Source organism: Triturus cristatus, chromosome 4_2 (assembly GCF_964204655.1).
Source record: "Triturus cristatus chromosome 4_2, aTriCri1.1, whole genome shotgun sequence".
Taxonomy (NCBI): Eukaryota; Metazoa; Chordata; class Amphibia; order Caudata; family Salamandridae; genus Triturus; species Triturus cristatus.
Window position 1 is genome coordinate 449,480,869 of NC_140586.1, and position 27,246 is coordinate 449,508,114.

At 43.2% G+C, this 27,246-nt stretch overlaps 1 long non-coding RNA gene across 1 annotated transcript; it reads right to left on the bottom strand.

Annotated features, from left to right (window-relative positions):
* Positions 1 to 824: 824 nt before the first annotated feature.
* Positions 825 to 26,951, bottom strand: LOC146834549 (uncharacterized). Its single transcript, XR_014960305.1, has 4 exons — positions 26,840 to 26,951; positions 14,355 to 14,540; positions 10,898 to 11,206; positions 825 to 2,640 (listed from the first exon to the last, which is right to left on the bottom strand). It is a non-coding gene; the product is annotated as an uncharacterized LOC146834549 (long non-coding RNA).
* Between the last annotated feature and the right edge of the window lie 295 nt (positions 26,952 to 27,246).

Sequence of the window (27,246 nt, forward strand, 5' to 3'; positions counted from 1 at the left end):
CCTCATTTTTTCCATAGTTCCCACAACAGTATAATTGATGTCACAATTATGCCTGATGTGTGGGTACAACACTTTTCCAGTCTTTATAGTGCTAATAGTAAGTACTGTCCCATCTTAAATTCTGGGACCTCAGAGCTGGCTTACCCTGCACTCGATGAAGTGTGAGAAACAATTGATTTTTTCAACAAAATTTGAAGTTTGCAGTGGATTCTGGGTAAGGAAATATTGGGGGACCCACACAAGCCATACCTTGTTTTCAGAAATGTGTGGGTTTGGTAGGTTTCCCTAGATGGCCGCCAAACCCGGGGCCAAAAACCCAGGTGACCCCCTTGTTTGTTTTGTGATCGGTCATTTTGATGTCTCCTCAAAACATTTTGGGCCCTTGCCTGTTACGGGTACTTGACCCACCCACACAAGTGAGGTACCATTTTTATAGGGAGACCTGGGGGAATGCTGTGTAGAAGGAGATTTGTCGATCCACGCAGATTCCAGAACTTTCCCACACAGAATTTGAGAAAAAAGTGATTTTTTCAGCTAAATTTGAGGTTTGCAGGGGATTCTGGGTAGGGAAATGTTGGGGTACTCACGCAAGCCATACCATGCTAGACTCCCCCAGGTGTCTAGCTTTCAGAAATGTGTGGGTATGGTAGGTTTCTCTAGATAGCCGCCAAGCCTGGGGCCAACAAGTCAAGGGACCCATTTGTACAAATCAAAAACCTTTTAAGGGGTACACTGATTCACCTGGTCCTTAAACCAACAAAGAAGAGATTGGCACAGAAGCTGGAATAGTAAAACACAAGTTTATTAACCTCACATGAGGGAGACTGACCTCACATGAGGGAGACTGCGTCAATACGGTACCCTCAGGCCACTGTAATGAGACAGTCTAAGGAGTGCAGAGAACATGGGTCTTATATATACATTTGTTGCATAGTCAGCATGAGACCAAGGGGAGGTACCGGCACATACAAGAATAGTTATTGACTAATATGGGTATACAAAAATTGCTTGCTCAACAAAGTGGGAGGGGAGACATTTCTCCTTACATCAGTAAAAACAGCCTGACAGTTATATACTAAGAGCAGGTGCATTCTGGCAGCTACAGGTCTTTCTGAGCATGTGCAAGGCTCTGGCTCAGTGCTGAAGGAGTTAACTATATCACATCACACAAGCAGAATACAAGGGCAGTCAACCGTGAAGAGGAAGAAAGCACATGGCAAGCACATGGCTAACTCAAATGGCTGCCAAAAACAAAATGGCTTCAGCTGATGCTAACAGCTATTGCAGCTAGTTTCCACTGATGACCGTTTTAGCATTAGCTGAAGACATCCGTTATGAATTAATAGAAGCATGGAAGTTATCTTGCACATCTATCCTCATAATCCATTAATATTCTGATCCATTGCTAGGTAGGCCTTTACATTCTAAACATTTAATTGAACAATTATATATAAGGTATAAGCAGGAGAAAATAATGACTATTATTACAAACAGAACTATCAATATTTTCCAACCCCAAGCAGAAAGCAAATCCCCAAACCATCTAGTCCAATTCTATGCAAAAAACATTTTCAATAGACCTTTCCAGTGTTCCTTTTATGAGGGCTAGAGTATCAATTAATATATTCAGGAAGTGGGCAAAGAAGAATTTATCAACTGTTCAACAAAACGTTTCTCTTGCAGAATAAACATTCCTAATGCAAATATTAAAGCAATTAGACATTTTGTTACAAAAACAATCTTCACTCCAGGGGACCAGGAGGACCACACGGGGCCATGGGATTCGGGAGAAGGAGCCGCAAAGGGCTGCTCCTCCTCAAAATGGGACGACCAAATGGGTACATTGCTAACAAAATGTCCTTTTGGAATTGAAGCCGCTGTACAACCAGCCAGAGGGGAGTCTTCTCCCTGTGTCTGTCTGAGCCTCACAGGCAGGCTCCTATTGTTAATCCAACAGTGGAGCTGCACTACTTGCACCTCAAGAAAACATTCACGGCCCAGTTTTAAAGGAAAAGTTTCTTCTTTCAGGAAAGGGCAATCACCCTCCTGGGCAAATGCCCTCAACGATCCTGTCCAGTGTCTCAGGCAGTGCACCAGTTTTCTTCACTTTAATATAACAGGCACCAAAGCACAGCACCTGTACCCTGAACTCAAGTACTTCCCTAACTCCTGTGTTGCTCCGCTGACACACTGCTCTTTTGTTGGGGTCACAGATTGTACCCAGTATGCCCAGGTATCTCTTGATCAACAAACAGAGGTCCAGACTTGCATTCACTTGGAGATAGGACTCAAAGGCTTGATGCTGGGATATCTGAAGCAACCCTTGTTTCAAAGGGGGTCACCTCAAGCAAAAGCCTCCTTGCCGTCCTTGTCGGTCTGTGAGTCTCTCAGTTGGGCATCAAAACCTGAATTCAGAATTTCTCCATTCAGATTTGTGACCCTGTCTTTGCCCAAGACAGTGGCAGGGGTATACGCTTTACGTCCCAGTGCTTCCGGCCTTCTACCTTCACTGTGGTCCTAGTTGCCACCAATGCCGGTGCTGGATCCCTTCACCTTGGCTTCAAGCTGGACTGGCGCTGACTCCTCAGGCTGGATCTGATGTCTGAGCCCCTCTGGCAATGGTTGTAAGGCAGCAAATATCTATTAGTGGACAGAACAAAAAATCTTTAGACAAGGCATGCAAATAATCTATCAACAGAGAGGATAGTCTCAGAATACTTTCTTAGTCTTGGAGCGCCCAATACATTAGCAAGGCACCCAAGAACCACTTCATCTATCTGAGAGTAAAAAACACCCTGGACCTATTAGCGAGTATAAGAGGAACTTTTTGGTGAACTGACAAGAGTAAAATGTTACACTATTTGAAGCAGCCAAGGAAGTCTGTGTTCATTTACTAAATTCTGAGTAAAAAAAGAAAAACAATACAGATATATTGTAAATCCTTACATTTGTGTATTCCTATATTATTCATCTGCAGGACCTCAAGAAAAAGGAAATTTTATAACAAGCATTCTTTTGTGCTTCTAGTCTTAACAAGCTTGTGTTTCATAAGTCATAACCTTTCACTACTTGTACAGGACTCCAGACACTTCTAAAATTATTTTTCTTACGTAAAAACACCTACATTTTATGCTTAGGACCATGCTCTCATGTTATAGGTGAAAATCTAAAACTGCTATTTAACAGGGATTCGTATTACATAAATAACAAAAAAAAACTTCAACATAGTGAGTACATACATTTCTCCAGAACATGTTGTAGCAAACTCCTATAAAACAATATTATGCTTCACAAATGTTTGCTGAGGATCACATGGGTGTCTTTCCTGACATTATGAACCTCCTGCATTCTACTTTTCACGATCTGGACTATGCAATATCATTTTCAAAGAAAAAAAAAAACATTCACCAGTTCTAATAAGGGCTGTCAGCTTATTTACACAGACTAGTAATGTCTTTGTAAAACTGTATGTAGCATGAGAATAACATAAACAATTATGGTGTTATCACCTGAGAATTTTAGAACATAAAATACCCACATATGGTTCCCCTTTAAAGGTCAAATAAGGGAACGGCAACCTAGACAACTCATCCTTTCATAATTTCATCAGACATGGCATATTTATTTATTCATTTTTTTAATGCTAACCATTTTTTCAAAACAGTTTTATTAAATAGCTAATTAAATGTCTCATGGCCATTCCTAGACAGCTTGGACAAGCTCAAGAGAGAGTGAGAAAAAGAGAGAGAGAGCACATAAATCAAGAAAAATTAGAATGTGTTACTTAATTTTGCTTACCCTTAATTTGCCCAGGAGCTAATCTCCCTAATCTCCTCCCCATGCGACAGTAGGTAACCTGAAACAGGTAACCTTCTGTCGACACTGTCTACCCCTATTTTTGGCAGATGGGCACAAACAAACTTGTAGGAGGTAAATAGCACATTGAGCTAGCTGGAAAACATTAATAACCAACTACCAATTCCTTTAGCAATTGTGCTAGTGTAACATGAGGGCGTATTAATGCAAACTAAATCCCATTGCCTCCTTATCTCAGCTCTTGCACAGTAATCTTTAAACTAAAAGCATTAGTGCTATATACATGGCAGAGCTACTCTCTGCATATGGCCTACAGACGCTGCTATCCCTCGATAATGTTATTCAATAGAATAAACCCCACCTGCATATCTCCTACACTTGCATTATTGCACAAGAAAACAGTGATATCCCCATGTTTTCCTAACAGAATATGCAATATTTCCTTTCGCCAATGTTACCTAAAACAGATCTGTGGTGTCCAATCTTGTTCCAGGAAGGCTTAATCAGGGCCAGAAGTATATTGAGACAACTAAGTAAATTCTTCTATTTCTTAAATGTAGTTACAAGCTTACATAGTGTAATGAGAAATCACATACTGTCACAGTGGCTCCCTGCGTGGAAATTTCACGTTCAGTAGGGCTGGTCAGTTCTAAATGCAGACCTTGGCCTCTGACCCTTAAACCTGTTGTCCCCTGTCAGTAAGGCTATTCCATGCAATTTATCCAATTCAAAGCAACTCTGAAGAATGACAGCTGAAAGGCAGTAATGTTCCGTACCTGTGTGCTAACAATTTTAAAGGTAGGATAATAACTTCTGCTGGTTTTTTTATACTCATTTTCATTTGTGTGCAGTGTGTGGTGTGCTTTCTGGCAGTTAATATGTCAGCTGCTTGTTCTATACTTGCATGTGTGCATTACTGAAGCCTGAGATCAGTTTGAAAACAGCCCTGAGTGGCAGAACTGCTTTTAAAAAGTAAATTTTGCCCAAACTCGACTTTGGTGGTAGGGGCACTCACAAATGGATAACCTACAATGTTTTTGCATATTAGGGACCCCCAGGGTCTCTCCTAGATATCCCAGGGGTGGAGGATCAAAAATGTATAAGGTACACTCTTATAAAATGAGTTTTTATACGCCTGGGTAAAGTGAAATTTCCCATTGCACTCCCCATATTGTGGTTAAGTGCTGCTTAAATTTAACTTTGATGCTAGGAGCTGATATATATATATATATTTTTGTATTTTTTTTATTTATTTGCCACATGGAAAAAAACCAAAGCAAGAATCAAGTCAGCACCAGCCCCCCGTCTCCCTCCCCCCCAAACCCCTAGCAAAATACACAGAATTAGGCACTTGATGTTAAACACAAAACCAAACAAAAAGCAAACCAATGATCGCGATTTACAAAACAAATTACAAGACGACCAGTAAAGAGCATACCTTTCCAGAAACCCTGCTTCTGTACCTGATTTAGCCACATAGGGAGAGGGTCCCATATAATTAAGCCCTTTCTTTTTCCCCGTATGCCTTTCTTTGCATAGATGGCTTTCTCAAGATGGCATGTCGAGACCAATCGGGCCAACCAGTAGGAAAACAGTGGGAGATTTATATCAATCCAAGCAGAAGCTTAACAAATACGATAAACTGTCATAGCAACAAAAATAAATGCTCCACCCCTTTTCCGACTAACCTTGTCTTGAATGCCCATTAGGATAGTCGTAGTGGTTAAATCAATATCAGTAGAGAGAACTTTCCCAAGAAAATCCTGTATTTTAGCGAGGAGAGAAATAAGCTTTGGTCATGTGGCAACCATGTGTATTGAGTCTGCCCCGTACTCCGAGCATCTAGGACACGTCGCTCCTTTCACGGACCCCCATTTTGCAACCCGACTCAGAGTGATATACAAGAAAAAAGCAGTTTTGAAAAATTGCGCTTGTAATTTAGTTGATAACAAATCATCTTGGGTAGATCTTAAAGCGAAGTAAAAGACATTATGGGGAATCTCCAGTTTGGAATGCCACTTGCCGGCTATCTTAAAAAGATCATCGAGCATTCGGCTATTCAAAGCTGAATACATTGTTCCTATCCTAGGTAATACAGGGGCTTTTAGCTTGTCAAAAAGATCTATCTGCACAAATCCTATAGTACCCCCGGCCTTTCGGATCAAGAAGTCTCTCATAGCGGTGTACTTAAAGATGTCTTGGTCTCGTAGGTTGAATTGGGTTTTTAGGTTGATAAAGGATTTAATTCCTTCAATCGTAATCAGATCGCCTAATTTTTTGATTCCCACATTGTGCCACTCCTGTAAATAAAACTAAAAAAATGGGAGAATAATTGTTCAAACGGCCTAGTCCGTACATCTTGCGAATGTTAGAGAACACCTTGAATACGCCGCCCAAGTTCTTGAACCTGACCCATTTGTAATAGCCGAAAGTCACTTGACGCCATAGGCATCCGCGAGCCTCCTCTCCAAGCAGCAGTAAAAGGGAGACGGAAGCCCTGTGTTTGGAATTGAAGAATCTTCGAAAAGTAAATCCAGGCTATACTGCAAAACTGAGGCCCAATAATATAGTCTGATGTTAGGGAGTGCCCATCCACCCCTCTCCCTGGGTAGGGAAAGTGTCTTAAAGGCTTGTCTTGGCTGAGAATAGACCCATTAGAATGTGTTCCAATTTTAAAAGCATAGTCCTATTGAACTCTAAGGGGATGGCCCTGAAGAAGTAAAGTAGCTTCGGGAAATTAGTCATCCTAATGACATTGCATCGTCCCACTATAGTCAAATGCAAGTTGTTAATCCGATTGAGCGCCCTCTTGGTGTCAGCTGCAAGTGGGATTAGATTTTCAGCAACGATCAAATCGGTGTTTGCAGCAATGGTCACTCCCAAGTATTTGGCTGTAGGAACTGCCCAACTATCTACTCAGTTGATGTTGTCATTTAAAATAATTTGGGTTTTATTTTTGTTGAGAGCATACCCAGAGTTTTTTCCAAACTCATGAGCCTCCTGTTCCAATGCCAAAATAGTGCTTTCGGGATCTGGGGTGGTAATAGCCAGATCATCGGCATAGGCCATAAATTTAGTATCCTACCCAAATCTACTAACTGGCTTAATTGCATGATTATTTTCTATTTTTTTGATCAATGGGTCGATGTAAAGAGCAAAGAGCAATGGAGAGCAAGGACACCCTTGCCGAGTACCCCGTGAGATTGGAAATTGTTCTGTTAATTTACCATTTATTAATACCCTGGCTGTAGGTTTGAGAAAAAGAGATTGGATTGCCTGAATTATCTTCGGCATCGTATAATAGGGATCTTTTAAAGCACCACGCTGGGACTTCTCTACATTTTCTCGGATGTTCAGGATAAGCGGGTTATGATCTGACACGAAGCGTGGGGCAATATCAATGGCGCAGTCTCGAAGTAAAGAGGATGAGACCAGGAAATAGTCTAGTCTAGCTAAAGAACAATGTGGGGTGGAGAAATAGGTGTATCCCGGGAGTGTAGATTTTAAATTAGCCCATACATCTCTAACCCCATGGGTTTGCATTAAGTTTAAAACAGCTGGAAATACTTGAGGCTTCCTACCAACATATTTCCATTGGTCGCTAGCTTTCCAATTACAGGGTAAGTTAATATTAAGATCAACACAAATGATGATAGGGAGGGGCCATTGGGCGAGCTCGGTTGAAATCCAGTTAAAAAGCTCTGGGTCATCCGTATTGGCCCCATAGATGGGGCACATGGTGAACGAAGAATTTGGAGATGAACTACATTCAGCTATGACCCATCTGCCTAAGGGATCAGACTTCACTCGGATAGCTTTTAAAGGATATCTATTTTCTACCATAACCCCAACACCTTTCATCTTAGCACCTTGTGTTGTCCCCCCGATCACCCTATAGCCAATGTATTTAATAGATGTATTTGGGTTCCCTCAATGTGTGTCTCCTGAAGGCTGACGATGTCAGCCCCCAGTAAACGCAAGCCGAGGGCAACTTTCTGTCTCTTTAGTGTATCATTCAACCCACAGATGTTCACATATACAATGCTAAGTGTGCTAAATGTATTCATTTACATTTTTTTCCCTGTTCACCTTGCCATAGGGCCGTATTCAACAGGAATTGAAAAATAATTTTCAATGAGATCTCTAATAAATATCTCATTTCGTTAAGCCTGTAAAATTAACTTAAGATTTCTGTTACCCTGATGGCCCCATTTTGAGTACTAATTTTCATTTTTTCCCTATTTTTCCCATTTTACATCTCCCAACTGATTCGAAACCTTCAAAATTAAGTGTAAACTTGCTGTGACAATCACCGATACAGTAGTGATATACAAGAAAAAAGCAGTTTTGAAAAATTGCGCTTGTAATTTAGTTGATAACAAATCATCTTGGGTAGATCTTAAAGCGAAGTAAAAGACATTATGGGGAATCTCCAGTTTGGAATGCCACTTGCCGGCTATCTTAAAAAGATCATCGAGCATTCGGCTATTCAAAGCTGAATACATTGTTCCTATCCTAGGTAATACAGGGGCTTTTAGCTTGTCAAAAAGATCTATCTGCACAAATCCTATAGTACCCCCGGCCTTTCGGATCAAGAAGTCTCTCATAGCGGTGTACTTAAAGATGTCTTGGTCTCGTAGGTTGAATTGGGTTTTTAGGTTGATAAAGGATTTAATTCCTTCAATCGTAATCAGATCGCCTAATTTTTTGATTCCCACATTGTGCCACTCCTGTAAATAAAACTAAAAAAATGGGAGAATAATTGTTCAAACGGCCTAGTCCGTACATCTTGCGAATGTTAGAGAACACCTTGAATACGCCGCCCAAGTTCTTGAACCTGACCCATTTGTAATAGCCGAAAGTCACTTGACGCCATAGGCATCCGCGAGCCTCCTCTCCAAGCAGCAGTAAAAGGGAGACGGAAGCCCTGTGTTTGGAATTGAAGAATCTTCGAAAAGTAAATCCAGGCTATACTGCAAAACTGAGGCCCAATAATATAGTCTGATGTTAGGGAGTGCCCATCCACCCCTCTCCCTGGGTAGGGAAAGTGTCTTAAAGGCTTGTCTTGGCTGAGAATAGACCCATTAGAATGTGTTCCAATTTTAAAAGCATAGTCCTATTGAACTCTAAGGGGATGGCCCTGAAGAAGTAAAGTAGCTTCGGGAAATTAGTCATCCTAATGACATTGCATCGTCCCACTATAGTCAAATGCAAGTTGTTAATCCGATTGAGCGCCCTCTTGGTGTCAGCTGCAAGTGGGATTAGATTTTCAGCAACGATCAAATCGGTGTTTGCAGCAATGGTCACTCCCAAGTATTTGGCTGTAGGAACTGCCCAACTATCTACTCAGTTGATGTTGTCATTTAAAATAATTTGGGTTTTATTTTTGTTGAGAGCATACCCAGAGTTTTTTCCAAACTCATGAGCCTCCTGTTCCAATGCCAAAATAGTGCTTTCGGGATCTGGGGTGGTAATAGCCAGATCATCGGCATAGGCCATAAATTTAGTATCCTACCCAAATCTACTAACTGGCTTAATTGCATGATTATTTTCTATTTTTTTGATCAATGGGTCGATGTAAAGAGCAAAGAGCAATGGAGAGCAAGGACACCCTTGCCGAGTACCCCGTGAGATTGGAAATTGTTCTGTTAATTTACCATTTATTAATACCCTGGCTGTAGGTTTGAGAAAAAGAGATTGGATTGCCTGAATTATCTTCGGCATCGTATAATAGGGATCTTTTAAAGCACCACGCTGGGACTTCTCTACATTTTCTCGGATGTTCAGGATAAGCGGGTTATGATCTGACACGAAGCGTGGGGCAATATCAATGGCGCAGTCTCGAAGTAAAGAGGATGAGACCAGGAAATAGTCTAGTCTAGCTAAAGAACAATGTGGGGTGGAGAAATAGGTGTATCCCGGGAGTGTAGATTTTAAATTAGCCCATACATCTCTAACCCCATGGGTTTGCATTAAGTTTAAAACAGCTGGAAATACTTGAGGCTTCCTACCAACATATTTCCATTGGTCGCTAGCTTTCCAATTACAGGGTAAGTTAATATTAAGATCAACACAAATGATGATAGGGAGGGGCCATTGGGCGAGCTCGGTTGAAATCCAGTTAAAAAGCTCTGGGTCATCCGTATTGGCCCCATAGATGGGGCACATGGTGAACGAAGAATTTGGAGATGAACTACATTCAGCTATGACCCATCTGCCTAAGGGATCAGACTTCACTCGGATAGCTTTTAAAGGATATCTATTTTCTACCATAACCCCAACACCTTTCATCTTAGCACCTTGTGTTGTCCCCCCGATCACCCTATAGCCAATGTATTTAATAGATGTATTTGGGTTCCCTCAATGTGTGTCTCCTGAAGGCTGACGATGTCAGCCCCCAGTAAACGCAAGCCGAGGGCAACTTTCTGTCTCTTTAGTGTATCATTCAACCCACAGATGTTCACATATACAATGCTAAGTGTGCTAAATGTATTCATTTACATTTTTTTCCCTGTTCACCTTGCCATAGGGCCGTATTCAACAGGAATTGAAAAATAATTTTCAATGAGATCTCTAATAAATATCTCATTTCGTTAAGCCTGTAAAATTAACTTAAGATTTCTGTTACCCTGATGGCCCCATTTTGAGTACTAATTTTCATTTTTTCCCTATTTTTCCCATTTTACATCTCCCAACTGATTCGAAACCTTCAAAATTAAGTGTAAACTTGCTGTGACAATCACCGATACAGTAGTGATAAATGCCCTTAATCACTCCGTCGCTGTGAGATCTCCCACCCACCCCACCCATCCCCTCCCCCCTACATTCGAGCAATCAGGGGGACCCTGAATGATGGTAGTCAGAATGGGTCCCAGCCTCTGAGTTTCGTTGTTAAAACAAACATAAAGACAATAAGGCTGTGCCAATTTAAACAAAAGGAAAAAAAACATTAAAAAAGCGTTATGCAGCATTGCTGAAAACAGCTCCAAAGCAAACCTTGGACCTTCCCCTCGTATGATTAAAAGAGGAAAACAATATGATACAAGGCTGATCAATACTAATCTAAAGACATTTCCATAACCAGAGAAAAGGTGCAGATGGGGAGCAAGATGGAGTCAGCGTGAGCCCTTGTCACTCAGCTGCTCTCGCTGTTCGATCGGCTGTGGCTGTGCAGGTCATCGCAGGATGCGTGGGAAGAGCCGGCCCATATTGTTCTGCTTCGCTATTCAGCTCCAGCTCGACTAGGCCAGTCCGGGCTTTGCTTGTGAGCGCAGGGTGTTCAGTCTTTCCAGGCGCGCTCGGGAGGCTGACGGACTGCCGTTTTCCTGGACGCTTTCCTGGACGTGTTTTGCCTTCTGCGGTTTCTGCTGCTCCAACACTTTCCCTTGACCTGTTGATACGGTGGAGGAAAAAGGGAAAGATTAGCGCGAATCAGACCATGGCGACCAGGGGTTCCAAATCCAGCAGAGGCGGTAAGGCAAGAGTGGCTCAAACTAACCCTGCCTGCGGGGACGCCGGAATTTCTGACAACCCCTCTAAAGGGAAACAGGAGGTCCATAAGAAGCCTGTGGGAAAAGGGGGGGGCACCTTGAAGGAGTGCACCGGACAACAGCTCTCTGTAGCAAAACAAATTTCTGGAGCTAAGGCTGGTCTCACTCCAGATCTTGCTTCCCCAAGTATATCAGAGGGTGTGCTTAAACCGCCCATGGTTGGCACTGACAATTACATTTGTAACTTGGAAGCTAATACTGGCCCTTTACCCCCGTGGACCCCGGAACCGCCTGGCAAAAATATTTATTCGGTTGCTGATGGCTCTGGCTTTACCACAGAGGGGGGTAGCTCTGACTGTAGATAAGACAATAGCTCTGGATCTCACAAAGATACTGGAACTGTGCAGCGCCAAAAAAAGAATAAGAAGCAAAACTAAAAGACGCAGCCAGCTAAAGTGGGACTATTTCGATTCACAGATGTCCTACCCCCTTGATGAGGACGTCTTCAGACGGCATCCTGGGAGAACTCAAAACCTGTACTAGACAGATGCCTATGTAACAACCGAGCCTTCCTTAGCCTCTATCCTGGCCTCAATTAAGGAATTTCAGGAGGAGGTCCGCTCAGAAAATTGCTTGGATAGTGGGGCTGCGAAAAAACTACAGGGGGGCATGAGAAAGTTGAACAAAATTTGCATCGACGTGAGTGATCGTGTCACTATGGTGAAAGGCTGCACGGAGAGCCTGGAAACCAAAGTCCTTACTGTTAAAGAACTAAGCTCTTCTAATGCTGCATGTCTGACAGACTTAATCGCTAAGATGGAAGAGCGAGAAACTCGACAGCGTAGGAACAACCTGCGCCTACTTGGCATACCAGAAGGAGTTGAGGGTGACGACCCCAGACGATACATAGTCAAACTCCTCCAGGAGTCTTTTCCTGATCAATCTTCTTGGAGCTGGGATCGTGAGGTTCAACGGGCGAACCGTTTCCCGTTTAACTTAAAACATAGACGGGACGGCAGCAGCTTCTCTGGAGGAAAACCAAGGGCGTTCCTGGTGTTTTTTGGGAACTTTCTTCTGAGGCAGCTGGTTTATGACCAAGCTTGCCCGAACTCACAAAAGGGTGCTAACGGAGTCATGTTTTTCGCGAAACCTAACTTTTTTGCCACTCTACTGTGGAACGGAGGTGGCGGTTGCGCCAATTAATTTCCCAAGAGTTAGTGGAAATGTATACGGAGCTTATATTGTTCACAGTATTATTATTAGACATTGCAAAGATCAAAAACGATTTTCAATAAAAAAATTTTTTTAATAATCATCACCTACCCTTTTGATGTTTCCACACATGAAAAGCAAGCCTCATTCCTTTCCTTTTGCCTTTAAATGCATTTATTTATAACACTAAGCACAGAAGCTTTACTGAAACATAAAATAATTTGCGCCACTTTTTAAAGGGCAGTAATTATTTTACCATCAGATTCACAAATGTACTTATGTAAAAAGCTACAATAAAGAAAGTCCTACATTCTTTCTGGTGCTGGAATTTTGAGCACGGTTCAGTCTATTTAAAACTCAGGCCTTTCAAGCCAGTCAAAATCTATCGTTTTTGTAATGTGGTACAAAAGAGGCGCTTTTATTTTACAGCAACTAATTACTCAAATAATGTTAATGCCTTTTAATATCTAATACAATATATCTAAGGAGAATGCTGTAACATTTTGTATTTTAGTCCTAGTTATTGCAAAGCACACAATTTCGTTTTTTCTTCCGTTCTATGAGGCCTATTTTATTCTTATTGAGTGTGAATTCTAATTTATCTATAACATTGTGGCAATTGTCACACATCTATAGTTTCTTACATTTTCACTTTAATGGTAGCGTGCAGCTATTTAGCATATGTTACATAATTCATTTCTTTTTAAAATGTAATTCTTTCAATGACATTTGCATAACAGAATGACAACAACAAACCAAATTGAGTTCATTCCAGACATTTTCAAGAAGGGGGTCATACACTCAGAACACACCACACTGCTTGTTGCAGCAAGCCATTTTCACACCAAAAACATAGGAGCTTATTTACAAGGCCATTGCACCACTTTTGCGTCATTCTTAACATGGGAAAAGTGACGCAAAAGTGGTGCAAGGGGCTTGTAAATCTGCCCCATAGTTACTACTTCTTTACTGAAAAAAGTACTTCACAGGTATGTCAGTCCACAACCACATACAACAACAAAAACAATTAACCCACAAATCAACACTTAGGACAAAACAAGAGACAGCCCACAGACTGTACTCAAACCAAAACATTTGTAAATACCAATTATAAGTCATATTTACAAAAAGAGCTCTCAAAAAGTAGTCCAAAAGACTGCGCCAAAACAGCCCAAAGACTGTTCCATGTTCAAGAAGCCAAATACACCAAATTACCAGTTTGGCTGACAGAACACTCAAATGCGCTCCATGTCACCATTTACTAATTTTACTAAGTGCGCAGATCAGGATCCGTTTAATATGTATATATATTGTTCCATGTTGTACTAGTCAGCATGGAAGAAATACCTTTTTTAATATGCTTAAACCTATTTAGGTATCCCTTCTAGGAGAATCAGCTGAGTACTTCCTAAATCCATATTGGTACCACCAAGACAGCAACACTTTCTATGAAGTGTGTTAAAAACAGGCATGGCAAGAATATTGTAGCATATACAATATTATTCAGCAAGGGTCACTTAACTCAATGTGTGCCGTTCAAGTTTTCAAAATTTAGAGAAAAATCTCCTCATTACCTGCCTTCATTTGCTGCAGCAAACAAACAAACAAACAAACCAAAATCTTGGCCAAGCTAATTTCAAAAGTGTTGCCACAGCAACCTTACCAAAACAAAGTCTCCAGCTTCCTCTGCCAAGTTCTGAGTGACCTAACGGTCGTTTTACAATACCCACGCCAAAGAAGTTCTCAGTCAGGAGCAGCAAACACTTGGAGGGTCAGATCAGGAAAACCAGAAATACATTGGGCTGCAAAGACAAAGAATCTCCGTGCGCAGGGTACCTCCTCAGTGGATTCCTGTCCTGTCCTCCTCAGTAGATTCCTGTCTTCCGTCAAGACCACTCCCTTGAATAGCCACTTCTCCGATGAGGTCTACGTCGGGTGCCAATTTGTAGAAATCAAAAACCTTTTCATGGGTTCACTGATGCACCTGGTCCTTAAACCAACAAAGAAGAGATTGGCACGAAGCTGAAATAGTAAAACACAAGTTTATTAACCTCACATGAGGGAGACTGACCTCACATGAGAGAGACTGCGTCAATACGGTACCCTCAGGCCACTGTAATGAGACAGTCTAATGAGTACAGAGAACATGGGTCTTCTATATACATTTGTTGCATAGTCAGCATAAGACCAAAGGGGGGCACTGGCACATACAAGAATAGTTATTGACTAATATGGGTATACAAAAATTGGTTGATCAACAAAGTGGGAGGGGAGACATTTCTCCTTACATCAGTAAAAACAGCCTGGCAGTTATACACTATGAGCAGGTGCATTCTGGCAGCTACAGGTCTTTCTGAGCATGTGCAAGGCTCTGGCTCAGTGCTGAAGGAGTTAACTATATCACATGACACAAGCAGAATACAAGGGCAGTCAACAGTGAAGAGGGAGAAAGCACATGGCTAACTAAAATGGCTGCCAAAAACAAAATGGCTTCAGCTGATGCTAACAGCTATTGCAGCTAGTTTCCACACCTCTTGCAAAACCAGGTTGTTTTGTCATAGGTAATTTTGATGTCACCCCAATAGGTTTTGGGCCCTTTCCTGCTACGGGTACTTGACCCACCCACACAAGTGAGGTACGATTTATATCAGAAGATTTTGGGAAATACAGTTTGGGTGGAATTTTGTGGATCCACACAGATTCCAGAGCTTTCCAGCACAGAAATGTGAGGAAAATGTTTTATTGACAAATTATGAGGTTTGCAAGGGATTCTGGGTAACAGAACCTGGTGAGAGCCAGACAAGTCACCCCATCCTGATTTTCCCTGGGTATCTAGTTTTCAAAAATGTATAGGTTTGCTAGGTTTCCCTAGGTGCCGGCAGAGTTAGGGTTCAAAATCTACAGCTAGGCACTTTGCAAAAAAAGGGTGAGATTTTCACCGTGAAAATGTGATGTGTCCATGTTGTGGAAGACTTAGGGTAACATAGAATTATAGAGCAACTGTTATTTCCTATTGACTTTCGATCCAGTTCTGCCTTTCTAATGAAAGACAATGTGCAAAAAAGAAGTCTTTTTGAAAAATGACCTATAATTCTTATGCTGGTATGGGTACTCACAATTTCGGTAATGTGCAAATATCTACTGTTTCTAAACTCTATATTTTGTTCCAATTTCAGAAGTACATAGGTGTCTTTAATACCGATATACTGGGTACATAATAAAAAAACATTGCAAGACGCTGCTCAGTTATTGGCTCTGGTTTCGTCGGGTTCTTGGTGTACCTACAAGTCCTATATATCCCCACAAGCAGAAAGGTCCAGCAGATGTAACAGTATATTGCTTTCAAACAGATTTCATAATTAGAAGAAGTTACAGGTGAAAACGTTGACACAAAAGGCTGTTTTTTTCAACTAATTCTCATTTTTTCCTCTATTTAACTGTTAGTTTCTATAAAGAAACCTGGAAGGATCTACACAAATGACCCCTTGCTGAATTCAGAATTTTGTCTACTTTTCTAAAATGTATAGCCTTCAAGGATCCATTATTGCTTTCATACCCATTTCTACCATTAACTGGAAGGAGGTTGAAATCACAAAAAATAGCAAAAATAGGGTAAGTCCCAGAAAAATGCGAAAACTGTGTAAAAAAAGTTTGGTTTTCTGACAAAAGTCTGCTTTTCCCGAAAAGCTGGGAAGATGATGATTTCAGCACCACAACCCCTTTGTTGATACCATTTGCAGGAAGAAAAAAAAAACACTTTCATCTGTAGCCCTTTTTCCCATTTTCCCCCCAAAAAATGTAGCTGTATTTTGGCTAAATTCTGGGTCCCCTCCAGGAGGATCCACAAACCCTGGATACCTTTAGCATTCCCATGATGTTGGAAGAAAAGGATGCAAATTTGGCGTGGATACCTTATGTGGTCAAAAAGTTACAGGGGCCTAAGCGCTAACTACCCCAAATAGCCAAAAAAAGGCTTAGCTCATGGTGGGGGGGGGAGGCCTAGCAGCAAAGGGGTTAAAAAAGGTTTGTTTATGTACAGGCATGGCAATTTGCTTTTTCCATGTGTGCTAGTGTTCCTGGTCTTAATTTTGGCACTGCCTCCTATTTACGCTGCCCTTGTGAATAGGGGGCAGCATCAAAATCAAAGGATGTTGCGGTGGAATGCCCACCGCAACACCCACGGCACGCCCCTTTTATGCAATATACAGCGGGAAAGGGTGCCTTTTCCGCAAGGCAGCTTTAAGCCAAGTTAAGTGGCTTTACACTGCCTTGTGAATAAGGCGAGGCCCGTACCGCCATCACAACGTCACTGAAAGTAGCATTGTAGTGGCGAGAAGGGCTTGTGAATATGCCCCTTAGTTTTAGGGAAGGAACAGGGCGTTGGAGTCCATTGCAATGTCAAGTGATCACCCACAGAAGTTTATGTATTTTGGTTTTTCATAAATATCTTGTGGGTCCTTCAGTCCCTGGAAAAGCAGCCAAATATACTCCTGTGAAAATAACACTTTGGACCTTATGTAAGTATTGGTGTATGAGGAATATTTATCCAAAACTGATGGATACGTCATCCGTCAAATGGTTTCTGACAGTAGGAGTCTCTGCTCACTCATTCATTGAAAACGTATAGCCAATAGTTCGACCGCCATAGGGCACCTCCACTTTAGATCTACAGAATGAGCACCCTAATTAGAACATATGCTTTTTTCCAGTTGTTGACGGTCAAGTAAACCATGTTTATAGTGAACTGAAAGAATAAAAAAAATGTCTCTGGCACAAAGGAAAAAAATTCCTGTGTGTCAGTGAAGTTTGCTATTTTATTTATTTTTTCTGTACGAAACCCTCAGTTTGGAGGGTTGTTTCTGAAAAGCAAAACATGCCATAAAATGGTGGTAACCAGTATCACATTTTCACTGTGTCAGCTTGAGCGCCTTAGGTGGCAATTCTCCACAACAGCAGTACAGTGGAGAACTTAGACTATGATGGGCGATTTACCATCGGGCTGGAAAAGAAGGCGCCTCCCGTAAATAGCTTGGCGTACAATCTAAAATTTTCAAAATGAGGATCTAAGTGCACTTCGATGGTAGATAAGGGAAGCAAACAACTCCAATATGTTATATATGATGGAGGAGATCTTCCACCTGAAGGATATTAAATGTACCTAAGAATCTGCAGATGTATGCATCATTAACTTGTGTAAATTGGCTATCTAGTGAAAACAATGTTTATGGATACGATTTGCATAGATGGATCACTCCTGGAAATATTCAACTGTTGTAAAACTCAAGAAGTAATCCTGATATTTTTTGTAAATCCGCTAAAATATTTTATAAAGGTAGCAGTTGCCATGTAAGAGTATATTTTTGACATTGTGCAGCATGCCTTTCTGATGAATTTAATTCCATACACATAATGAAAGTACTGTACACTTTTTTTTCAGATTTTTCAACCAGACAATACTCAAGCAGCTGTGGCAAAAATCCAAGAGATATTATTAACTGGACTTAAACCCGCTAGCTGTACATACATACATTACATTAATACAATAATGAAAAATGTGCTCTGTGTTCATTATTTGGCTTCTGTTTGAAATATATCAGAAATAGAAGAAGCACAATACAGAGTATTTCTACAAGCTGAGCCTTTTGTTAGTTTATACGAATGAAATCCAAGGCTGATGTCCCTTACAGGGGCGGCTGGTGGATTTTGAAACTGGTGGGGCGAAAAATTAGTACCTGTAATGATCGCGGATGTTCTGCAGGAGCGTCCGGAACTTTGGAGAAAAGTCCACAGTCGTCCCCCACGTTCCTCCGACTCTATCAAACTCTAGAGTATGAAGGACCCGCTGGGGAAAACAGGGAAACAAAACAAGGATAGGTGGGGAAAACAGGCAGGTCTTGACGGATGATTCTGGCAGGCGAAAATAGCAGGAAGGTGATGGTTCTCGACAGGAAGGAATGATAGGGCCCTTCAGCTGTAACACAAAGGTAGATATATGAATATTAATACAGCACTACCCTAGAGCTTTCTTCACTTCATTCCCCCAGACACCTACCGGGGTTAATGCCAGCCTCCTGGATTATGGCCTGCAGGAATAAGTAGGAATAACTCTGCACGACCCACTTATGATCGATCCCAGAGGAGAACTCAGTTTCACTATGTATAAGTCAGCTTACAGACTGTGAACAACAAAGTCAGGAATCATGAATGATGGAAGGATACAATTCCCCATATGCCTATATGATGTGTAGGAAGAACAAGTACCGTGATTCTTATGTAGGAAGGTGGCAAACCTAATCCACTGCTCAATGGTCCTTGCAATAATCACCCTCGGATGCCTGATGCGTGTTCAAGAGAACATAGGGTAGGGACAAGTAGTGGATGCGCCACGGAGGCCACTGATACTTGAACTGGGGTAAGAACACAAAGTATGACTCCAACCAAAACACAAGACTTGGAGTCGCCTTAACAGCAGGCGTAAGCACAACACAATACAAGCCTGAATCTGGAATTAACAGGCTGACATAAAACACGACACAACTCAAGCCTGAAATGCAGGATTTGGAATTAGCAGGCTTACATACAACACAACACAACTCTAGCCAGAGAGGTTGATTCTGGAGAGAGATATCCAAAGGAGCAGTGCAGGCGATGGGAACTCACTAACCGTCTGCCAACCTCAATCTCCGAGGTAAGTAGAGACGAGTGATGGGCGACTCCCGCACTGCTTAATAACAATTAGACCTTACTTGGCAAGGCGCACCACGCTCGGCCGCACAGATGGAAGGAGCGCCAACACGCTCGGCCGCTCGGATGGAAGGAGTGCCTCTACGCTTCACCAGGGGGAACAGCAATAACAACCCCGGAGCCGGGACTCGTCTGCTTCGACTCGTCCGCGGCTTCGCACTGGAAAACAGGAAGTACGTGTAACCGGAAGTCAGGCAACAACAATCAAGACGGAACTGGGGCTCAGTGCTAGAACGCGAAGCGGCGTTTTGCACGCCCTTCGCCGTTTAAATACACACCGCACACAGGGGCCGGACCGCGGGGCATGACAGTACCCTTGTACAATGCGCGAGCGAGCGTAGCGAGCGAGCCCGAACAGAAAAAGGGGGGTGCGGGGGGGTTTACCCCCGCAAGAAAATTTTGCAAAAAATGTATTCAAATGGTGGGTTTTACACCACATATTTACTGTAAATTTTTGCAAAAACGGGATCCAAATATAGCATTTTAAAGCACAAGTGTGAGGAAAACATTACAAACATATAAAAAATGTGCCCAATCCGCTCGCAAAACGACCCCCAAGCCAAGCACACACAGCCAATGGGAAGAGGCCCTCTAAGTGTTTTCTACCTGTAACACATCTCTTCCTCTTTATTGTATTGGTTAATGAAGTCATCAAGGCTCACACCATTGGTAAGACCGTACATTGCAAATACTTTGAAAATTAGATGGCGAAAGAGATCCATCCCAGGAATGCAGTTCATCCTTGATTTTTTTAAGATTAGCCAGACAAACAGAAATTATATTTCAGCAAACTGTGTTTATTTAGCAAAATATAGCATTTATATACTATAAATGTACACTGACAGAAAGTCCACATAACAGAAATTGAGGTGCAAAACATACAAACCTGACAACAAGATTTTGGGTGGAAAGCAAAGATATACTGAAAAAGACAGATATGGTTTATAGTGTTTCAAAATTTACAATAGAGAAAAAGGAGTTAACACAATAAGTTTAATTTTTAAATTGAAACATAAATAATAAAACACATAAATGTAGAGCATTACAAGAAAAAGAATTGAAATCAGTGAAGAAAGTAATTTGCATTTAGGGCCTCATTTATGAGGTTTTGCTGTAGGGCAGAACAGTAGGCCATCCTGCTGCCCTGCCCTACAGCAAAAGAAAAGGGCACAAATGTACCGTATCTATCAGCAGATACGGAGCATTCCTGTCCTTTCCCCATGCACCGGCACACAATAAGCTGCTGTGCACCAATGTAGGCACTGCTGCACCATGGGGCACTGGTGCCTGCATTGCGGGCAATTACAAGAGGCGTTTTCCTCTTTCCCTGTGTTCTGCAGAAGGTAATATGCATAGAAAAAGAAAAATGAGGCGAAATAAAGAGATATCTCCGCGTTGTACCTCTGGAAGTTTTTGGTGCTGCTTCAGATTACCGATTTCTCGTAAATCTGGGGCAGTGTCAAAAAGCCATGGATGTTGCTGGGAACGCCCCCAGCAACACGCATTGCACGCAGAAAACTGAGTTAAAGGGGAACATATTTACGAGGCAGCATTAAGCCAAAAAAAGTGGCTTAGTGCTGCCTCGTAAATAAAAATCTTGCACCACGGAACATCACAAAAAGAGACATTGCGGCAGCGCAAGGGGCCTCATAAATGTACAAAAGAAAAGTGAAGTATAAAATGTAAACTTTAATTTGGCATTAACAATTAAATAAAACCACACCAAGTGGTTAACATGGTTAAGAAAATATTGTATACTGTTGCTGTGATGGGCGCTGCCTGTGTTTTTAAAGTGCTTAGAAGCCCTCACTGTTATTGGCTGGGAAAGAATGGGTCATTACAGAGCTGTCGACTGTGGTACTGGCAAAACAGGGTTCGAGTACCAGCGTTGCCTCAGCACCCTGTGACTCTGGGCAGATCACTTCACCTCCCCGTGTCCACGATATGAAAGTGATCTTGTGTAACGGAGTTTCAAAGAGCAGTTATTTGATATGGCATCACCAGAGTGAGACGGGAGTCTTGCATAATATAATTCCCAAACATACATAGTTGGCGCACTCCAGACACTGCATTAATGATTTGCTGGTGTGCTTTTTGTCTTTAATTGCAGTTCTTCTCTTTCTGGCCTCCCACTTTTCTGAACGAACTTCTATAGGGCTTCTGCGCCAAAAAGATACTACACTTTACAGATTGCAATTTGCAAGAAGTATATTACACTGGACAGAAAATTCATTCATACAATGATTTACAAATCACAGATAGAGTGCAGTGGCAAGACACTCTCACGCTGTGTGCAACGAGGCGCCGCGCTGCCCTCTCGTGTGGGGAATGGATCGATTGTGCATAAAATCCTGCAGGAGAACAAGAAGGCTATGGCTTGAGGGCAGCACCGGGACTCGGAGCCACGGAAATGGAATGTGTGGCGGTGCCGTGTTTCTTTTTCTTTCCTTTCCGAGTTTCCAATCCATTTGTGCCTGGCCCTGCCCCTGCACCTATGAGTCCGACCTGCGTGTGTACACAGTTACACACTAAAGCGCCACCAAGGCAAGGCCTCTCTGAAGCCACCCCCACCACCACAGAATTAAGTCACCCTGCCTGCAGTGTCGGCTGGGCCCCCAGGCGATGGTCAGAGTAAAGTAATAAATCGGATTCGGCTCCCTGCGCACACAGTGATAACAACCTTAAACAGTGCCCCTTAAGAGGTTGTTGAGGAGAACAAGAAGGCTATGGCTGACTCTGAGGGCTGCACCGGGACTCGGAGCCACGTAAATGGAATGCGTGGTGTCTGACCTGCGTGTGTAATGTGTACACAGTTACACACTAAAGCGCCGCCAAGGGAAGGCCTCTCTGAAGCCACCCCCACCACCACAGAATGAAAGTCACCCTGACCCTGCCTGCCGGCCGGGCCCCCAGGCAGTGAAGTGATAAATTATCGGATTCGGCTCCGAGTCCCAGCCCTGCTCTTATCACACAGGTGGGGGTTGCTTCTGCCCCTGTTCAAGCTATCCCATTAATGGTCGCCCCTTAGTCCGTGCTCTCACCCCACTGCCGAGGCAGTTCCTGGGGTTGCCGGAACTCTATTGCCCTGCGCCTCTGTCCCCTCCCCCATGCGGGGCAGTTTTACCGGCCTTGTGGTACCTGCTGTAGAGAATCAGGCTGGGCTCTTCTGCAGCTCCCTCATGCAGAGACGAGACAAGCATGCATGTCAAATCACCAAAATGTCAGGGGGAGCAGAAGCGACATCACAAGCCCTTTGACCTTCAATTTTACTCACATACACATGCTTACACATACACACATTATTCACTATTAGTGTAATAAACAGTTTGAGAGAAAACAAAGAGAGCGGAGCCCCATCAATATCCATAAGGACGAGCTGACACTGTGTTCCTGGCACTGATTTTGCCACCTCTGAGGTCCAGGGTCGCAAAGACAGTGCCAGGGGTCATAAGGGGCGATTCAGGGGTTGCAGCTGCAACCACTGAAGATACCTTAATGAGGTCCATACAGAAAGGTTGCACGCCTGCTGATGATAAACTAAATACAGTGTATTTACATACAATCACACACATTAACACATGCACTGGGCAACCAGTTAAGATTTCTCAAAGCGTGGAGCCACAATACGAGCAGTTCAGTCTAATGCGACAAGCAGGGGGCTGTAGTGCTGCAGGAAGTTGGGCAACACCATGCTGTGCGCTGCGCAGGAGGGAAATCTGGTACACCCCCACATGCGTAAGGCGGTAGTGTCTGGAGTATGTGCCAAGTGAGATAGTAAATAGCCCAGCTGCAGAAAGTTGGGCAACACCATGCTGTGCGCTGCGCAGGAGGGAAATCTGGTACACACCCACCCACATGCGTAAGGCAGTAGTCGTGTCTGGAGTATGTGCCAAGTGAGATAGTAAATAGCCCAGGGACTCGGGCGTGGCCAGAGTTGAAACCACCACCTTCGCACCTGTGTGCGTAGTCTTTATTGCAAGGCCAGGGTCTGGCTGCCACTACACTACTGGGAGCACTCTAAAAAGGGGTGTGATTTCTCACACCAAGATCTTGTGAGAGTTTGGGAGGCGGCCATCTTGTAGTCAGGTCATCATTTCCAATTAGCCCCCGTTCAATCATTATTCTATATCTAATATGTATAGTTTAAGAGTACTTGGTGTGGAGAAGCACAAACTCAGAGTCGAAAAAGAAACAGCATAGTTGGGAGTTTTCTTTAAAAATAAGAATCGATTTCTAGCCAAATTAACCCTTTTTGCAACATTAATCAACGTTCTAATAATGTATACTTTGCAGTGTGTATGCAGTTCTAGGATGAAAGTTAATAGCTCACTATTCTATATTTGGAGTATAAGTTATAAATAAATTGCAAGTAACAAAAGGATTTCTCTTTTGAAAGCAGTAACCTGCTGATCTGTTTACATCATACGCTCTCTGTAATCTACTTGGTACACGTTCTTTGCAGCAGGCACATTAACCCCCTGCACTAACCTCACCTTAGTCAAAACCTCAACTTTACAAAACACTGATCTCTCCCCAGGACGATAATTAATCACAGGAGTTTTCTTGACATTTATGTGAGGCCTGGTAATTGCCAGGGGAAAGAAACGCTGCAGCAGGTGCTTCAAAAGCATAATACACTTTCAAACACTGCTGCCCCAGGAAGCCAGCACCCCGTGCGGTGGCACCGGTTGCACCGCCCTAAAGCCGGCCCTGCTGGGACATGTTTAACATTAATGCCAGTAACATTCACACCTGACGCTTTTCTAAATAGAGCGAGATTTCCGAACTTGTCACGTGTCTCGTGCCATCTATTCGTGACCTGCACCCTGGACACGAGTGCCTTTTACAATCCACCCAAGCTCGGGTGCAATGCACCCATCGAACAGGTTCCTATAGCACTGCAGCCTGAAGAAGGCCTCGGAGGGTCCCTGTCGTGGGGTCTGAGAGCCAGTGCAGCTCAGTGGGTTGTGCCCTGTCCCCGGAAGGTGTCACTCACCATCTCTCAGCACTCACATGCACTGTATTACTGGTACTTGATTTGCACTTGAGATTGCACCTTCAGTCATTCAATCAGTGAAACGCCAGATAAATGTTGTTACGGGTTGACTCTGCATAATTTAAGCTGTCTGCAGTTTGTTCAGCACTCCGAGGCAAAGGGGATATGTGTTTGATCAGTCAATAAGACTGCAGAAAGATGATCTTGCAAAATAGTGATTGCTCATTTACAGTCATGCAGCGGTGGGAGAGGCCTTCCAGACACTCGTTCAGATTCTGCTAGCTGTTAACTACTAGTTCTCAGAATATGCACTATGCTATAGAGCTAAAACCGTGCCATATTTTTCCTAAAAAAAAAAAAGCAACACTGCAAATCTCTATTTTAAAGCTCCCTTTTGACTATGAAGAGCATTAAAAACATATGCTGCTCTGCAACGAATTCAGGTGCATGCAGAACACAGGGTACAGTGACTTCCAAAATGTCAAAAACATGAGCAGGTTTCAGTCGTGTGTCACATTAATAATATGTTAAAATATTGGTAAGCCCAAACAAACTCGGTTTAAAAAAAAAAATCCTCCTCCTTCTCCTCCAATGCTGCTGTTGTTTGGAGAAATGCAGGCGTCACCCGTCATTCTTTTGTGCCCACGAAAATACGCTTTCCATTTGTATTTTGGCAAGTACTTTTTTTGTCAAACTTGCATATTTTATATGAAGCAATTCCGAATATTGAAATATCAGGATGAACCACAGGGTCCGGAATCTCATCTGCGGCAGCCCAGGGGGTGGTTTGCGCGTCATTTGGGTGTTGTGTGAGAACAGTGCTGCAGCCTCGACATATCAGCTTGCGCAGGGTTGTTGTCTGCAGTCCACGAGAAACACACCCCACCAGTGTATCTTCTATTGGTTGTGACCGGCGATGCCACACATGTCTGCCTCACATCACTCACTGACTGTGAATGAGACACAATCAGCACCAGCAGCAGATCTTAAGGTCTGGCAGAGTTTTCCAGGCGAGAGCAGGTGACTTTAGTACAATAACATAACATGAAACAGGTTTTATGACGAGGCCTTCGCAAACGCTCATTTCCATCAAACAGATTTCTGTAATGTTACTAAAAAGGCCACGTATATCATGCATGCAGTGTGACTTCGCACTTGAATAGCTACTTATCTGTTTTTTTCCAGGTGCATCCTCGTCACTTCCTGCATACTTTTTGATTCAAGTATTCTTACCTGCCACACCGAGTACTCAGAACCTCTAAAACAAAGCAGGCTCTGGGGCCGAGATTACCAGCAGTGCACGGGTACAACTGGTTTCACATGTGGTAATGCCAGCATGGGTAAAAACCCTTACTACAATTCTTCAGTACAAAACACACACTAGTACTGCGTACCTGTCAACTGGCCCACACTGGCCAGGTGTCACATTTTCAGTGAGATTGGCCCTCCTAGAAAGCTAAACGCCTCTAGATTTATGCAACCACATTGCAAGTCGGTATCACCTCTTTGAAAATGTTTTTCTCCGTCCTCTTTGAGGGATTATACATTTTACGCATCAACCCCCATCGGGTACCCTTCCTAATCCGAGAGACAATAGGTTGCAAACTTTGAAAGTTCCAAATACATTTTCGCAAGGCGCTACCTGAAAAGAAAACAGTAGCTAGACAGCACAGGACAGCTAGATTTTCTAGTTTATTTATCAAGGTGTGCATAATATTCTAGTGAGTTATGCGCATTGGAGCCGACACCTTTTACATCCTTTGACATGATTAAAGAAACGAACAAATGAAACAAGTAAACATCTATGACATGTCACAAGCTCGAGACAGGCGATGACGTCTCAGCCCGTTCAACGTCAGCTTCTGAGGTTGATAAAATGGCTATGGCTACCATTGTAGCATGTGCCATATGAGTCACACCTCGGCGCCACTGATGTATTTCAATAAAGACATTATTTATCACCCGCAAAAAAGCCAAAGGCAGACTTTGAAGTGCACAGAGCAGGGCAAGATGACAATCCTCGGAGCAGAAAGCACCGCCGCCGACACACTGACGAGCGCAAGCTGCTATGCTAATAGGTCCCTCAGCACATACATGTGCCTACCCAGTACATACATATGCCCAGGTGTGGCTGCCAAAGGGTCCGCGCGACGGGCGTAACTTACTGGAACGTTGCCGCCCGTCATTCTAGAACTAGAACCCTGGCCTCTGGGGCGTCCTCTCAGGAAGCCAGTGCAGTGCCTGTAACTTGCCTCGCTCTCGCCAACTGCTCTCTGCCAGTTTTCACCGACCACCTTACTGCCCATGATTTATATGCTCCCCCTCCCTTCTGTGTCTCTCACCGAGTCTGACTCCTGGCCTGTCTTTGCATTCAGGACAGAGGCATTGAAACACGAGCAGTGAATTGAATTCACTGCTAGTGTTTCAACGCCGCAGCCTCTGTCTAATTGACATATGAAAACACAACACTATTATCTTGCCTATTTTACCCTCGCTGCTCGCTGCTCGCTGATAAAAAACAACCCTAAACAGTGCCTAAATAGGTTATTATGGGTGGTGCCGGCGGCCGGCATTTACTTACCCGTGTGTTCCGATTTCCGAACTTCCGACTCGGTGATGAATGATGCAGATGACCGGCGCCGTGCCACCTCGACGTTGTTCAATGAGGCCTGGTGCACCAGTTCACTCTCACAGCGTGGCAATAGTTATGAGAGCACACGCACGCACAAGCCACGACGACGAAGCAAGCCAAAAACCAGAAAATACTGGATTTTTTGGCTTTGGACTCCTCCCCCAGACCCCAGCAAACCAATCACTTGAAAGCAACAACAATAGTTGCTGGGTCTGGTGGAGGAGGCAAAGGCCACTGCCACACCCCCACAAACTCTAAGCTTGCCAGGCAGCCCCGCCCCCAGCCATTGTAATGAATGGAGGGTCTCCAACTCCTCCCTGGGCCAAGGGGAAAACGCCCAAAATCGAAATGCTATT